The following is a 17697-nucleotide window of genomic DNA, read 5'->3' on the forward strand; positions in this document are numbered from 1 at the left end:
AATTAATTACACGGTGCTAGATGCTGTGGATAGAAAATTGAACAAGAGATAGTTTCCTTCCCTAGAGATTACAGAGGCGGACATTTAAACCATTAATTGCGATACAACGTGAGTGAGGAGGGCAACGGGGCCACAAATCCTGCGGAGGCACAGCAGCGGGCTGGGGGGAGGATTCAGTTCTAGGAAGGAGTGATTAGTTAGGAAAATCAACGCAAGGTGAAGCCCTATTTGGATACAAAATAAGTTTCTGGGCTTTGGAGGACGATGACAGGGTCAGGTTGTGGGAGAAAAACCTGTCTGTTGGCCACGAGCTTGCCTACTGCACTTTCTGCCGCAAGGCTACCGCTGGGGTTAGGATTCTGGCCATTGTATGTGACCTGGGTCAAGTTGTTTCTAGGCACTGGTCAAGTAACTCCATTACTGCTAATGGGATGTTATTAGCCAAATGAGTCGTGGCGGCAGGCGGAGCTCCCGCTTTAGGAGCTCCTGGACGGAGTCCCGATAGCCGTCTGGACCCTTCGACACCCGCGTGCTATATCGTGATTTTCCCAGGTTTCTCTATATCAGGTCTGTCCTTCCCTTTTGCTTTCCACTACTCTGGCCTCGCCCTGACCTAAATCCACCCGGGGAGCGCCCTCCGCCCGCCCACGCCCAGAGTCCCCAGCCCAGCTCCAGCCTCCTCCACTGCAGCAGCGGTCACGTGCAGCGCGTCCGGCCGAGAAAAGAAGGAAATGGAGGTGGGCGGGGCAGGCACGCCGAGCCCGCCTCTCCCACGCGAGGCGGCTTCTCATTGGCGAAGCCTCCCCCCCCCCAGCCTCCCGAGGCCAGGAAGCTCCGCTATGGATTGGCCAATAGGCTCTCGATGGGCGTGGCCTCCAGGGAAGGGCGGGAGCGGAAGAGAGGGCGCGCTCTCGAGAGGCAGGGTCGCCTAGGCGACGCCGGGGGCGCGCTCGGGGTGGGCTACTCAATGACAAATCGGCAGGGGACGGCTGGGGTCCGGCCCCGCGAGCAGGCGAAGGAGAAGGCGGGGCGGGCTTAAGAGCTGCGGGCCTGGTGCGGACGTCCAAGGCGGCGCGGGACAGGTCGCAGGTAAGGGTGTCCGCGCCCTGGCAGGGCCCCCCCGGGCGGGGTGGGGCGCGGGCTGGGGAAGTAGGGTGCGCCGCCCCGTGCTGTGGCCGGCGGCCGGACACGTCGCGCCCGAGCCTGGCGGAGGGCGACGCCGGGGCAGCGGCCCCTCCTGGCTCCGGGCGGTCCTCTGGAGAAAGCCCCCGGGCCTCCCAGACTGGCTCCGGGCTGAGGAGATGGGGGCGGCGCCCCAGCCTCTCCCTTCTCGCCGCTCCTTCCCTTTTCCCACAAATGGCCTCTGCTTCCACTTCCTGCCCTTTCGGGCCTCCAGCCCGAGGATGGTCCACTTCCTCAGTCCCTGAGTGGCCGCTGTGGGCAGGGTAAAGGCCACAAGTGTGGCAAAAACTTATTAGTACCTTAAGAACTTGGACTTGGGCTGAACTGGGGGCCGTGTTCCAAAAGTTGTTTGGTCTGATTGTTTTCGGTGCTGTCTTGCAAATGAGCGTAAAGTTTTTTGGCTCCCCGGCCCCCGTTCCTTTCTGATAGGGGCTGGTGCCGAAGGTGGCTTCTGCTGGAAAGCACCGTGGACTTGAACTCTTTGCCTGGCGCAGGCTGCAGCGCCTCTCCTCTTGCCCTCTGACGAGTCTAAAGTTGCCGTGGTTGCTTCGGAACTGCTAGTGGCAGACATAGCTGTGCCCAGACTGCTTGAGCAGTGTCCTTTCTGTGCTAATTTTCAAGAGAATACTGGAAACGTTGGAACTTTGATGTTGTTATCAGGTGAATCTTCTGGGGAGAAGTTCTTGCGTCGGTGGACTGATTGAGAATTGCCAATGGAAGAGACTTAGCTGATTGTTCAGTTGTTATCTGTGACTTGAGTGCAACCCTCTAGAACAGTGACCTTCCTGCTTTGTCCTAGTTTCCTAACCTCCTTTCCTTTTGTTAAGGTTTAGGGATAGATAGTGGGCACTGAGTATCAGAGGGGTAGTGTGTCTTTTAGATAGGTAAATGACCCACGTCCTAAGCAGCAGGATTCTTGGATGTCGCAGCTCGAAACAGGTTAAGTTAATGTTCCTTAAACCTGAAGCGATACAATTAGAATATCGAAGTTCTCAGAAATGGGGTGACCATGAAAGGTGGCATTGAATATTGGGAAGAACAGGAGGGCAGGGTGTGAAGACCCAGGTTTAATGCTGGTTCTGAAATGATCAGTGGTGATTTAGAGCGTGGCTTTTCACCTCTCTGTGCGGCGGAGTCCACAGCTGTAAAAAGGGGATAATAGTTATCCTACTTGCCAGGATTAAACTAAATAAGGAGTGTTTAAGGTGTTCTTTATAGTAGTTGGGGTGGGATGGAGGTAGGAGTGGGAATAAGGCCAGGGTTACACATCCCTGGTGTATGGTTTTAGTCGTGTCAGCTAGTCTGTTTTCTTCTGACCACATCTGCTCTTTCCTTCCTTTCCCATTGGAACAGTAAATGCTCTTATCTGAGATCTCAGCAAGATTTCCCTGTGCCTGAGGAGTGGAACCTTCCCAGGATTTTGTGGGGAAAAAAGCAGGGGTATAAGTTATTAGCTATATTTGGGGAATATGGGACCTAGACACACAAAGATGGGAAAACAAGAATGAGAGCCTTAAATGGGATCTAAATGGGTCTTGGTGGAAGGTGGAAGCAGTGGAAAAGTTCTGAATTCTTGCCTTAAATTCTCCAAGGTTCCTGCCTTGGCTGAAGATGGCTTCAGACTCTGGAAATTTTTAAACTAGAGAGTTGACATAATCCTTTGTGCCACATCACCCAATCCCACAATACCTCTTTGCATTCAGTTACTAAATTCTTATCCACTCCTGGAATTTATGTAAGCTAGAAACATCATTGGAGACCTTTTCTGAAAGCTAAATTTGGAGACAATATAACAACCCAGAACTACACTGTTGGAAGAGATCTTGGTGAACTCTTCTGAGGTTTCCAGTGTAACTTTTCTCAAGATGATGTGAAAGAGTCCCATTTTTCATTGGCTCCCGTTACTTCTAAACAAATAGCCCCTGCTGGTAGATATGCAAGACACTTGAATTTTTTTTTTAAAGTGAATACGTATTGCTGAGATGTCTGAATTAAAGAGATCAGAGTACCAGCGAAAATAGAACTCTTCCCTAATCAAGTAGAGGGAGGTGGAGTGGGTAAGGAGGTGGAGAGAAACTAACATTTATTGAGCATCAGCTGTCTGCTTGGCACAGACCTGCTGATCCAGCGAATACCAGCTAAGTATCTGGCCTTGGAGATTTGACATGAGGTGTTTCCTTTAGGTCCTCAGTTCTTTTGGCACCTAGGAATACAAATATGGGTGTATACGTGTCCATACTCTTAGATCTTCCAAAAAGTAGGCCAGTAGGCAAGAGGGTATGAGCTTTTGGATGGGTGAGAGTAGAAAGAAAGCTGAAGAGAATGTGGGAGCTGAGTGTCAAAGAGGAAAGGTATGTGTGGTTACTACAGCGACTACAAAATGCCAGCGAGTTCTCAATTTCAAGTTTATGATACTCTAAAAAAAGGGTAACTGCTTGTAATTTTCCTGAGTGTTCTCTGTTATGGTCGTAGACGTATCTTTGGGGAGTTTTTGCTTTTTTTAAAATTGAAATCTAAATGCAGGAAAAGGTGCTATTAATTGATAATTGCTAATACAGTCATGTTGCTTAATGATGGGGATGTGTTCTGAGAAGTGCTTCGTTAGGTGATTTCGTCTTTGTGCGAACATCATAGAGTGTACCTACGCAAACCTCGATGGTACTGCCTACTGCACACTAGGCTCTATGGTGCTAATCTTGTGGGACCACCGTCGTATGTGGTTTGTCATTGACTGAAATGTCATTATGCAAGGCATGACTGTGTATTGTTGCTGTTGCTTTTGTTAACGCTTTGTGAGCAATTTATATGTAGTACATTTTAGCCCCTCTAGATTGGGAAGTGACATAGAAAATATTAAGTTAGGTCTGATTCAAAATATTCTAAGCTATTTAATTTTAGTTAAGATATGGCATGAGCTGAAGGAAATATAGTAGTTTGGTCCTTTGTGGCTGGCTACCTCTAAAATTTCTCTTTTCAATGAATTTTCTACTGCTGTGCAATAAATCGCCCCAATCTTGGCATCTTAAAACAACACACATTTATTAATCGTACATTTCTGAAGTTCAGGTATCTGGGATCAGCTTGGCTGCGTGCTCCTGGTGCAGGGTCTCTCCTGAGGTTGTAGTCATCAGAAGGCTTGACTGGGTTTGGAGAATCTTCTTCCAAAATGGTGCACTCACATGGCTGTTGGCCTCAGTTCCTCACCACGTGGGCCTGTCCATACGGCTCTTCACATGGCAGCCACCTTTCTCCCAGAGCCAGTGATCTGAGAGAGACAGACAGAAAGAGGATGATCAAGATGGAAACAGTGTTATCTTGGTGACATATCATCACTTCCACCGACACATAGACCAAACCTGGTACGATGTGGGAGGGGACTATAGGAGGGGAGCTGCTTTTTAAGGTTTAGACCAGATGTTATTAAGAAAATCTTTGTTTCATATACTTACTGAAGTATGTGTAGGAGATTAAAATGCAGCTGGAGTTTTTACTTTTCTAGAACTTTTAATATTATACTTGAAACTTTATGTTCTTTCTTTTGGGTCTTCATTGTCAGATGCTAGAATTAATTAGCCAAATATGCAGTAGCTTTGGAAATTAGAAATTCAAATCTCACTGGTCTCTAAACCAAATGGAACAGCTGAGTTTTTTTTTTTTGAACCCTAAAGCAAATTGGTAAAAATTTATTGCCAAAATGATCTCCTTGATGAACAGCTTAAAAATAGTCATTAAGCATCTGTGTATTTTTGAAAAGAAAACTCATTGGCAAAGTAGCTGAAAAAATCTTGGAGGACCTAAGCCCTCCCCGCTCCCCGAATTATTTTAGGTCCTTGAACAATATTTATTTGTCTAGCAATTCCTTGTTTCTCTTTTGAAACCCTAATACACTTTAATTATCCACCTGGGTAGAAGGGCTTTATTCTCTTAGCTTCCGGATGAACTTTTTCTAAAGTGTCTATAGGTGGAGAGAAGAGTTGAGGAGTCCTGAGCCTGAGGCCTGATTAAATGACCTCTAAGTTTCCTGCCATCTCTAAAAATTCTGTGATTCTAGTATTTTCATATAACAGATAGCCTTTGAATCAAGTGTATTGATAACAAGAGATTTCATAAGTCATGTTAAATTGTAACGTCAGAAAATGAAGTCTTCTGAGAATCGCTTTTCTGCGTCCCAACCCAGTTGAAGGTTGTTAGAGTCAGCACAATTTGCATTTCCTTTCTTCCTATTTCTGGCCCTTTTCCGTTCGCTGCCCTAATCTGTGAGGTAGCCTCTTTCTTTTCTTTCATCCTACCTCTCCCATCAGCCCCCTCCTTCCTTCCACACCCCTCCGCCAATAAAAACAGGAAGGGATTGCTGGTCAGTCATTTATTGCGGGTTAGCTGCTCCTGTTATTAGGAGTGAATTTTAGCCAACATAGTACCTCTGCTCCTACTTGCATATTAAGCCTTTTTAAAATCTCAAATTATATCTGTTCATTCAGTGAGTTCTGCCATTTTTTTAAAATGCAGGTGCACTTACTTTTTAGAGCTTGTATCTACTATAGTAAATCCCACTGCATTTTTTTTAAGGTATGCTTTTTTTGGTGAGGAAGATTGGCCCTGAGCTAACACCTGTTGCTAATCTTCCTCTTTTTCTTTTTCTCTCCGAAGTCCTGGTATATAGTTGTATATCCTCGTTGTAGGTCATTCTAGTTCTTCTATGTGGGTTGCCACCACAGCATGGCTTGATGAGTGGTGTGTAGGTCTGTGCCCAGGATCCGAACCGGTGAACCTTGGGCCGCCAAAGTGGAGTGCGCGAACTTAACCACTATGCCACTGGGCTGGCCCCTCTGCCACTTTTTAACTTCTAAAAAGGTTCTACACCCAATTCCAGTGTGGGGGGTGTGTGGGGGGAGTTTTCCCCATACCACCAAATAATTCTTTGACACCAGCTGGGTGTCCTACAATTCAACTCAATTCTGGCACTGACTACCTGGAGCCAGCCTCAGATCCCCAGGTTAAGGGCTCAGTCCCACAAGACTGCCCTCCACTTTGGATGCCAATCGCAAGCCCAGGTTGTTACCCGTGATTCTGACTGACCGGCTACAGATTGGAGGTTCCCATGACCCTCTCCTTGGTTTTCAGACTCCAGTTGCAAGACCAGGTTGTTACCTGTACTTCTGACCGACAGGCTGTAAATTGGAGCTTCTCACAACCCCCTGCTTAGGTGCTTAATTTGCTGGAGCGGCTCACAGAACTCAGGAAACCTGTTTATTCACTAGATTACCGATTTATTACAAAGGATATTAAAGGATCTGCATCAACAGCCAGATGAAGAGATACGTAGGCAAGGTCCCGAACAAAAGAGCATGTGTCCTTGTGGAGTTTGGGGCCCAGCATGGGGGCACGTGGAAGTATTCTGGTTCCCCAACCTGCAAGCTCTCTGAACCTCCTCCTTTTGGGTTTTTATGGAGGCCTCATTACCTGGCCTTGATTGATTAATCATTGGCCACTGGTGATTGATTCAACCTCCAGCCTCTCTTCCCTCCCCTCCAGCCCCTCTCCCCTCCTCAGAAATCGGGGATGGGACTGAAATGTGCAAACCTCTATTCAAGGTTGGTTGCCCTGGCAGCCAGCCCCCACCCTTAGGTGCTTTCCAAAAGTCATCTCCTTAGCATAAATCCAGTTGTGGTGGAACGAGCTTGTTATGAACAACAAGACACCTATTTCACCTCTATGGTTTTGAAGTGTTTTCAGGAACTCAGGAAGAACGAAAAAAAACCCCAGGAAATTCTAAGGGTTTTGGGATCTGTGAGCCAGAAACTATAGACGAAAACCAAATATATAGGAGAAATGTATTTTGGTCATCTGTCTGACCAAATATATCTTTCTTAGAAATCACAGTATCACAACCTCCCAAATAGTTCTAAAATCTAGTCACTTTCCCCGTGTCCACTGCTGTCCCCTAAGGCCATCATTGTCTCTGGCCTGCTGCGTCTCCCACATCTGCTCTGGGCCCCTCTGTTTTTCCACACTATAGCTGGAATGATCTTTTTAACATGCAAGTCTAGTTATGTCACCCATTTGCTTCAAACGCTTTGATGGCTTTTTGGTGCTCTCGGTGAGAAAGTCCAAAATCCCTAAGCTCCTGGGCCTCCTGGGTCTTAAATGATCTGGCCCTTACTTTCCTCCCTAGTTTCATCTCATACTAGACTCCACCTCTTTCTTTCTGCTCCGGGCAGCCGCAAGGGTCTTCAGTTTGTTGACTATAGGTTGCTTCCTCTTGCTTCATGTGAGAAGAGAGTAGAGCATGTGAAAGGGATCCGAGGTAGGAAAGTGCTTGGCCTATTCGTGGGACTGAGAGAAGGCAGAGCTGCCTGGGGAAAGGGCAGCGTAGGGTCTCCTAGGCCAGGTGAATATTTGTGGTGAGCCATTAAAGGGCTTTAAGCGCACTTGACTTGCATTTTTAGAAAATTTTCAGTACTGTGTGGAAAATAGGTTGAAGAGGGGCAAAAGTGGCAATGACAAGGCAGGGAAGTCATGGCTGTGCAATGGCTGGTGGCTGGGACTAGGGTGTGGCAGAGGAGATGGAAGAGGCGGAGGGATTTGAAATGTGTTTTGGAGACAGAATTGGTGGAATTGGTCATACACTGAGTCCAGAGAGAGGCATGGGATCAAAGGTGCCTCCCAGGGTTTTGGCTTCAGTAGTAACTTGGATATGACTAGTTACTTTAGTAACTGCTAGAGGGGCAATAGTGGAGAAGGAGCAGATTTTCAGTGGGCAAGACTCAAGAGTCCTATTTTGGGAGTGTTAAGTTTGAGATTCTTGCAGGACACCCAGATGGGGAGAAGTGGCAATTAGGTAGAGGAATATGAGTCTGGAGGTCAGGAGAGTGACCTGGGCTGTGTTTTAAAAGTTTGGGAGCAGCATCGAAAGCTGCTGGAATGGATGAGCTCGCTGAGGGAGAGAGTAATAGAGGTGAGAAAGGCGTAAGCTAGAGCTCTGAGGAGTACTGACAGGTAGAAGCCAGGTGAAGGAGGAAGACCTGGCCAAGGACGCTGACAGCGAGCTGCCGGAGAAAGAACAAGCTCTGTGGGAGAGTGTGGTGCTGGGTGCCAGGAGGGACGGTATCTGGAGGGAGATGCTGGGAGTGACCTTTGAATTGGCCTACTAGGGGCCTTCCCCCTTGCAGGCAAAGTTTTATCACAGTTGCTACATTCTCATTTTTAGAAGGGGGAGGGCATGGGAGAGGAGAAAGAGAAAAGTTTTTATTGGAGCTTGCAACATGGAGTTTATTGGTGACCTTGACAAGACCAGTTTCCATGAAGTTATGCTGTGGGAGGAAGCCACATTAGAATGATTTCATAAATGAAGGCGTGAGGGAAGGAAACCCAGGGCCTCGCTACTCAGGGTGGGGTCTCTGGGCCAGGAGCATCATGTGGGAGTAGGTTGGCAGTCCAGAATCTTGGGCTCCAAGCCAGACCTACTGAATCAGAGAGTGCATTTTAACAAGATTCCCAGGTAATTTGTATCTACATTAAAGTTTGAGAAGCACCGGTGTAGATAACCACCAGAGCTATAGAGAAATTGTGTGACTAACTAGAGAGACGTATGGGCATCAAAGGGGTGTGTGTGTTTAGGATGAAGATTAAATAGAACATGTCTGTATGCTGTTGGGGATGATCCTGTAGAAAGGTAAAGTGATTAATGATGCAGGAAAAAGAAAATAGTGTTCTTGGAATGATGTTCTTGGGCTGGGGGTGTGGGTGGCGTGGAGTCCAAAGCCTGTGTGGCGGGCTTGGCCTTTGCTAAGAACAGGAGCATGCTCCCCATGTACCTGGATTCGAGGAGGAGATGGGCATGGATGCTGGTAGGTTTGTAGGTCTGGTGGAGGAGCAGTGAGGGAGTTTGTGCTTGATGGCTTCGGTTTGGGAAAATGAGGTAAGGTCATCTGTCGGAGTGAGCATAGGGAAGGCGTGGGGAGGAGCGCAGTGAGATTTCTAGGAAGTGCAGGGTGAATGCCCATTTCTAGTTTGTGATCGTGAATGCATGTAATGTGAAGTTTCATAAGGCTGGTTGCATGATTTTCTTTCCCTCTCCAGCAACATTCGCTTGCTGGGTGCAGGTGCTGAAAAGAACAGTGAAAGGAGCAAGGGGGGTGACTGTATTTGCAAGAGGGCTCTTATAATGTGGGACTGTGGGGTCCAAGCAGGTGGAGGAGGGAGTGGAGCCCAGAGGCGTCGATGCGCAGAGAGAAAGTGCTGAAGGCCTGTGCTTGCAAGTGTCCAGAAGGCAGAGCATTGCGCTAGGCAGGTGTTCGAGCAAGTGAACGAGGAGGCTGGAGGCAGAGGCTGGAAGGTTGGAGGAGATAGCTGTTTCTGAGGATGAGCAAGTTCAGGGTACGACTATAGCAGTACTAGGTGGAATGAAGGAAAAAGGTTTCAGAGAAGAGAAGGTCAGGGACTTGAGAGAGGCCAACCTCTTGGATAGATCATCCATATAAGCATCGAAGTCACTGAGGAGCACGACAGAAGATGGGATAGAAAGGAAGTCTGTGAACCAGAAGGAAGTACCATCAGTAAATGAAGGAAGTGGTGAGGAGGTCCAGAGATGATGGCAGCAAGGTGGGAGGAGGGTGTTACCCAAGCCTTAAAGATACAGGGCTTTTGCAAGAGGAGGGAGGAGATAATTGGACTGAGGGAAATGCTGGATTGAAAGTGACAGTGGCGAGGGAGGAAGGACGCTTATCTCTTCCTGGCCCTGAGGCACAGGGCATGAGTAAAAATGTGGTGCCCTCTGGGTACACTCAAGTCTCAGAGGAAGCCAGAAGGTAGAGGAACCTTCTTAGAAGAAGTGGAGTGTCTTGAAGAGTTAGCTGATGTTCGCCAGTCATTTTGGGGGATGGAGGCTGTTCTGCTGGGGTGAGATCCTAGGACTGAGGGACAAGTGGGGACGCCCGCCCTTCCGGTGGTGACTCGGTGAGGGATATTCAGCAGTATGCCGCCCTCTCTGGGAGGGGTGGATCCTGTTTTAGCGCTGTGGTTCTCAGATCTTGGCTGGGAGGTGGCAGCTTCCTGGTGCTGGTTCCTAAGGCTTCATACACTGACACAGCAGAGAAGAGAATGAAAGACCGTTTCTGTTGGAGAAAGTTCAGGAGCTGCTGGGGGAGAGTTAGGGCAGGTCCTGAAGTGCCCATTGGTAATGGCTCTGAAGGCGAGCGATGCATCTTTTTGGGTGATAGAGAAGAAAGAAGGGTCTAAAGGACCTTTCTTGATGATGATGATACTCCTACCTTTGTCTCCATGTTGAAAATGCTCTCTGAGGCTCTCTCTGAGCCTTTGGTGTGTGTTTCCCATTTGTTCCTCCCCGGTTGCTATGTGAGATAGGCTGGGCAAATATTGTCGCTGTTTTTCGGGTGGAGGATCGAGGCCCAGTGGGATGAAGGGACTTGCCTAGACATGAAGTGATCGAGTGGCTGAGCCAGGTCCCGAAGCCAGTCCTCTTCCTTCCTGATGCAGTGCTCTGGACAGGTGTCACCACGGCTGTCCCGGGGCTGAGTCTGAGCGAGGAAATCTCCCTTGCCTTATCTCTTCCTTCTTTAAGGGCTGGCAGCTCATCCTGCCTTAGCTTGGGTTTGCCTCCCAGCCCAGTTTCTTTCTCGAATATCAGAGTGATAGTCAAAAACCTGTTAAGTACTTACTGAGAGCCAGGTATGAGGACTTTTCTAGTTTAATCTTCACAATTGCCTAGAGGATATTGATGTCCTGTGGATTTTATGGATCACACTGAGGCCAAGAAAAGTAACTTACCCAAGGTCGTTAGCTTCCTAGTGGCTGACTACAGACTTCAAGTTGAATGTTTTTTCTTCTCTCCCACACTGTAGTTGGTATATAATTACTTTTTTAAAAAGTTGTGGTAAAATATAGAACATAAAATGTACCATTTTAACCATTTTTAAGCGTGCTTTTCAGTGGCATTAAGTACATTCACATTGTTGTGTCATCACCACACTATCCATCTCCAACTCTGTGCCCATTACACACTAGCTGCCTGTCCTCTGCCAACCTGGCCCCTGGCAACCGCCGTTCCTCTTTTCATCTCTATGAATTTGACCATTCCAGGTACCTCTTCTAAGTGGACTCATATAGTATTTGTCCTTTTGTGTCTGGCTTATTTCACTTAGCCTAATGTCCTCAAGGTTCATCCATGTTGGAGCTTAAATCAGAATTTCCCTCCTTTTTAGGGCTGAGTAATATTCCATTATATGGATATGTGGCATTTTGTGTGTCTGTTTGTCTATCAGCGGACACTTGGGTTGCTTCCACCTTTTGACTGTCGTGAATAATGCTGCTGTGAACATGGGTGTGCAAATATCTATTTAAGTCCCACTTTCAGTTCTTTTGGGTAGATAATAGCCGCTTTTGTTGTACATTTCCTCCCGGGTCTTTGTTTGAGGACTTGTGCTGTGGTTTCCTATGCATTTCTGTCTCTTTAATGAGCTTTCTGACCCATAGTTCTGTGTCATTGATATAAATTTCAGTATTTCACACCATATTTGAAGGTCTTCCCCACTCAAATCCCCAAGTGGAGCAGCCAAGTGTAGCGGCTCAGAGTGTGGACGCAGAAGACAGACTGCTGGGGTCCCAATCTCAGCCCTGCCAGTGACTAGTTAAGTGACCTTGCAAGTTATACAAGCTCTGTTTGAGTGTGCGCGATGTCCTAGTAGATGCTGTGGAGAAGAAATAGTAGAGGCACATCTTTAGACAGGATTTTATTTGGACAAGTCATTCAGAACAGGAACATGCGTGTTAGTTCCCAGTTTGACTTCAGCTGTCGAGAGATGCAGTAGCTCTACTGTCTCCAAGGCTGCCTTTGCAGGTCGAGGGAACTGGAGTCTGTAAGCTGGTAGACCTCTCCAAGGCCAGTGAAATCAGTGGATGCCATTGGGAGTGGAGCTATGGTGGGAAAGGACTTTATTGCAGAAATAACTATATATGTAAAAAAAAAAAATTCAGAGCTTGCAAATTACCTCCCACCATTTCTTATCGCTTTGTAGTTCAGGAAAGTCATCATAAGTGAATTAACTTTTCAGAGTTTACCAGTTACCACTCGTTCTCTTGAGGCCTCCCAACCCAAATGGAGAACTTGGTTTTTCATCCTCCAGGTTTGAGCATCTCCTGAGCACCAGGCACGCTGGGCACGCGAAGGTGCTCGGGCCACTCTCAGTGTGGTGGAAGCGACAGGCCTCATCTGGGAGGAATTCCCTGGTTTACCCCAGTGCACCAGGGACAGTGTTGACAGGCATGGGGGCCCACTTAGACTGGGCGGGTCACCTGTGGCGAGGGGATCTGGGAAGGTGGGAGAGGAAACATTGAAGGTGAGGGTTAATTACGGTGAGCCTGCATCAGGAGGAAGGGCAGTCCTGGCAGAAGAAATAACGGTGCTAGACGTACAACCAGAGGTAGGGTGCTTGCGATGAGCGACTTCAGAGCTTTCTGTCTTTTGTTTGAGATCATTTAGGTTGTTTTTGTTAATTTACTTTTTTTAGGGGGGCAGGGAATAGATAAAGATATTCGTTAGGGAACAGAAATACCTAAAACAAATTTCCTTAGGCACACGGGAGGGCTAATTTAAGTTGTTTTGCAGATCTGATTTCAGAAAAAAACAGCAAAAAGTTGGAAAGGAACTTAGATCATTTAATTCAACTTCCTTATTTTTGTAGACCTGGAAACTGAGTCATACACGTATGAGAATGTGAGAATATCCGATTCCCTGGTGCTAAGGACAATAGCAGCTGCCCGAGGAAGGGAAAACGGAGTTTCCCTCTTTGAGTTGGTGTGTGTAGGAAAGGCTGAGTGTATAGAAAGAGAAACTCGGAGAGCTGTGATGACTCAAGCTGTTTCCTGCCAGGACTGAGACTACTGGACTGCCCCATTTAATGAAAAGCAGTAAGAAAATACAGATTTACCAAATAGAGACGTCGGGCCGGAGGATCTTCACTTAGTAGATAGATTTAACAGCGGCTCAGCAGCAGCCCTAGCGAGCGTGTGTCTGTTGAGAGACTGTGAGCTAACCGATACGGAGTCGTCGCCCGGCCACCAGCAGGACCCAGAGCCACTTGCATGTTATTCCTGTCACCTGGCCATTCCATTTGCTGTCCTCTGCAAGGGCCCGTGCTCCTTTCTGAGAGTGCGAAGTCACATAGGAGATGGTCGTTCAGAAGAATCATTGCTGCTTGACTACTAACCCAATGATCATAAATCCTCTCAGAGATCCTTATTTATTTATTTTAAGATTGGCACCTGCTAACAACTGTTGCCAATCTTCTTCCTCCCCCAACCCCCTCGTGCATAGTTGTATATTTTAGTTGTGGGTCCTTCTAGTTGTGGCATGTGGGACGCCGCCTCACCATGGCCTGATGAGCAGTGCCATGTCCATGCCCAGCATCCGAACTGGTGAAACCCTGGGCCGATGAAGCAGAGCGTGCAAACTTAACCAGTCTGCCACGGGGCCAGCCCTCAGAGATCCTTACTTAAATCGGTGGGTGAAATGATGAGATTCTTATAAATACTAGGTTGCTCTAATTTTAAAAAAACATCTCTGGTATAACTGCAGGGACTTTGCATATTTTCATTGAAATACCAAACCAGGAAGGCTACAGTTTTTTGTTTACTCTGAGACCTGCTTAATAAATATACTTACTTTGCTGGTTGGTCTGGTAATGTGTGTTTTAAGGGCCTATGTCATAACTAATAACAATAACCTCACATAAGTTCAGATAAATATTAACAATTTTAAGACATTCGGATTCTTTAGTGACAAGTTTGCAAAGCTTAAAAAGTATACATTAGGGGCAGCCCCAGTGGTCTAGTGGTTAAGTTCAGCGTGCTCTGCTTCAGTGGCCTGGGTTCAGTTACCAGGCAGGGACTGACATCACTCCTCTGTCAGTGGCCATGCTGTGGTGGTGGCTCACATACAGAAAGAGGAAGATTTGCAGTGGATGTTAGCTCAGGACAAATCTTCCTCAGCAAAATATATATATACACACACATACACACACACATATGCACATGTGTATATATATAAGTATATATATAAATTAATCTTATCCAGTTGTCAGACTTTGCTTTTGAGATAAGGAAATAGTGGCTTAAACTTTTTAGGCTTTTGACCATACGTAATGGAAATAGGATATGGATGAAGCCAAGTGTTAAATTTACACTTTATTCTAGATTTTGTGGTGACCATAGTTTGGGTAAAATTCATGTTATTTAGGTTGCAGCCTGATTTATATGATAATATAGGGAAATATTCCTACAGTACAAGGATACAAGAGGGAAAAAGGCAGACCTGATAGCTGCCTCATGGAGCTTTGATTGTAGTGGAAAAAATAAGCAAAACTTCAGTAAGTAGAAAAGGAAGGAATTGCAAGGCATGATCAGCGCAGTGAAAGAAGCAGAGGTCTGGATGCAGCCACTTGAGAGGGGCCTGGTGGGGGTGCAGAGGTCCAGGAAGACCTCTCTGAAGAAGTGACCCTGCTGGCCCCATGGCGGAATGGTTAAGTTCATGCACTGTGCTTCAGCAGCCCAGGGTTTCACCAGTTCAGATCCCGGGTGCAGACCTAGCACCACTCATCAAGCCGTGCTAAGGTGGCGTCCCACATGCCACAGAGGCACTCACAACTAGAATATACAGCTATGTACTGGGGGGATTTGGGGAGGAGAAGAACAGAAAAAAAAAAAGATTGGCAACAGATGTTAGCTCAGGTGCCAATCTTTAAAAAAAAAATGAAAAAAAGAAGTGACCCTGAAGCTGAAACCCTCCAGAGAAGGAATTCAGTTTGTGAGTGTTGACTGTGAAGAGGCTTGGGGTCGGGAGGCGGCAGTGGGTGGGGAAGATGAGGTTGGAGAGGCAGAGACTAGGGATGGGGAGAGAAAACCTGCATTCGGGAGACTTCATGTGAGCCCCTGCAGCGCGCTGTATTCCTGGACATGTGGATGTGTGAGCCAATCCGTAACTTTTTTGCTTAAGCTACTACTTTCAACTGGGGTTTCTTTCATTGTGGACAAGTCCTAACCAAACAAGGGGGCAGAATATTTGAATTCCCTGGAGGCACCCTCCGCTAGAGTTGCTAGGTGTAGAGTTCATGCTTTATCCCTTCAGAATGAAGTATTTTTGTGTTATTATATTTTTTCCCCTGGCCCTGTCTTGGTCTGATTCCTGGGATGTGAATTTTGTGTGTATTTTCAAAGCCGTACGTGCAGTCACTTGGGACTCCCTTGGCTGGAAGTGATAGAAACGTAAGGTAACCAAGCTCACACCACAAAGGGGGATTTACTGGGAGGGTACCAGCGTATGTCATTGACTCAGAGGAGAAATGAGGAACCAAGCCAAGGAAGGCCAAGGATACAGTGGGGACTCAGGAGCAGCTGGAACCAGCACCCCTCAGGCTGCCAAGGCTATTGAATGTTTCTCTCCATGTGCTGGCTCTGTCTCCTCCTTGCTGTAGATCAGCTTTTACTACTTGGCAAAACACATAGCTGTCAATTTGTAAAAATGAGTGGCCTGCAGACATGCTTTGTTTGCTCACAGTGCTTTTAAAAATCGATTTAGTTCTGAACAGTTAAAAAGGGAGATTTCACATAAAAATCCGAATTTCTGGCATCTCCTAAAAAAAATCAGAAGTCTGACATGCCTAAATCCCGGCAGTCAGCTGGTGCTGAGGAGCTGCCCTTCGTTTTGGACGGGGCAGTGCGCTGTCTAAAGAGCCATGCACGGTGCTGCCGCCACGCTCTCCCCTCCGCCTGGGGCGCCCTCCCCGGCTGTAGCCCCTGGGTGGGTCCCGTGCCCTCCTTGGGACCGGTCAGTTCCCTGAGGGATGCAGCCGCATACTAACCTGGCGTGTCTTCTCTCCCGCCTCCTACCCCATCTCCTGTAATGACCATGAGGATGCCAGATGGGAGCAGTTTCTAGGAGAGGGCTGCTCGGCAGACAGTACCTTAAATTACCTATTTGGAAAAACTGTAACTTGTTATTTAGTGAAATCTTGTTTAAACTCATTTCGCTGTTATCGTTCTTAATGTCTATTACTTTCAGGAGTCTTCTGCTTTTTTCTTTTGGAGGAGAGTTGGGAGGGCTGCAGAGAAGTTTTAGTGATTTATGGCAAGAAATAAAACAGTGTATGACAATGCGTGCCCATCCTTGTACAGGGGTGACAAATAGGGTTTGACAGCATTTGATCTGGAGATACGGAATCCAGCCGTAGATACTTTCTCTCCCCACGTAATATGGAAGATTTGGAGTGTTTAAGCAAATCTTTAAAAAATTGCCCTGAATTCAGTTTCTAGGTTTTATTGAGAGAAGATGGAGCAATTAGTACTTTTTTTCTCAATGTAAAGATTGGTGACTGGACTGTCCTCAAGAAACTAAACTAATAGTTCAGTTCTGTGAGTGTATCCACAAAAAACAAGTGTTTCAGTTGGAACTTAGATGTAACATGGCTTATCCATTTCTTTTTATGGATTATTTGAGGTAGGATTGCAAAAAGTTGCTACAAATGTAGTAACAATCTCCCAAACCTGATTTAGTAAAAATTAAAATTTAGGTGTTGATAGAATTTGATAAAGTATTTTAAAAATCTGTTTCCTGGTCTTTAGAGTTTCTGTTCTCTTCTAAATTGTGAAAATCTAAGACTGCATTTTCAAATCAAAATCTTTTTTTTGTTTCTTTAAATTTATTTCATTATTTGAAGTGAGCATATCATTTTAAATCTTCATTATTTTGTCCTATCTTTGGTAAAATTCTATGCTTTTCCAAGACAACCAGTCCTTTAAAAAATTTCTTTCTCATTTACTCAGGGTTCTCCCCTATTTCTAGAGTGAAGATATGAAAATGATTGTACTTAAGTTTGAAGAACAGAAGATAAACAGAGGACTGTATGATGAATAAGTTTCTGTAGATAGGAGGGAAATGTGAAGAGGAAAAGTATTCACTTGATGGGCTGAATGAAAAATAAAGAGACCGTCTCTAGGGACGACGTCAGAGAGTTGAGTGATGATATTTCATCATCTCCATCTGGATACTAGAAAACTCACAAAAATAATTTTGAGTCAGATTATGAAAAGTGAGTCAGTTTTCATAGGATAGCAGCGTACCATGGCCCTTGCCAAAACAAAGGTGGTGACATACTGTTAACTGTGAGACTGTCAACTAGTAGTTACTAGAAAATAAGCATTCCATTTGAAGGTAGATTCATGGGCCTCTCCAGGTGAGTATTCCACTTCTTAGAGAATTAAGGTGCGAAAATGGCTCCAACCTTAGTTAATTCATTTAATTAATATTTAAGTATGTTTTATGCAATAGGTAATGGGTGGGATAGTGGTCAACAAAATACAGAATCTGTTCTCAAAGGGCTTAAAGTTTAATGGAATGGTTTTCAATCTAGTTGTGAATTGGAGTCATCTGGACAGCCTAGGAACAAGGTGCCAGGGCTCCACGCTCCTAAGTTGGAATCTCTAGGGCAGTGGGACCCAGGCACC

General features: G+C 46.3%; 1 protein-coding gene across 1 annotated transcript in view; it reads left to right on the forward strand.

The window, feature by feature from the left end:
• Window positions 1–937: 937 nt before the first annotated feature.
• The window catches only part of RALB (RAS like proto-oncogene B), a 44409-nt gene continuing 27649 nt past the window's right edge, over window positions 938–17697 (forward strand). The window contains exon 1 of the mRNA XM_046659164.1: window positions 938–1089. The gene's annotated coding sequence lies outside the window, so the exon portion shown is untranslated. The remainder of the gene's footprint in view (window positions 1090–17697) is intronic.

Source organism: Equus quagga, chromosome 4, assembly GCF_021613505.1.
Source record: "Equus quagga isolate Etosha38 chromosome 4, UCLA_HA_Equagga_1.0, whole genome shotgun sequence".
Lineage (NCBI taxonomy): Eukaryota > Metazoa > Chordata > Mammalia > Perissodactyla > Equidae > Equus > Equus quagga.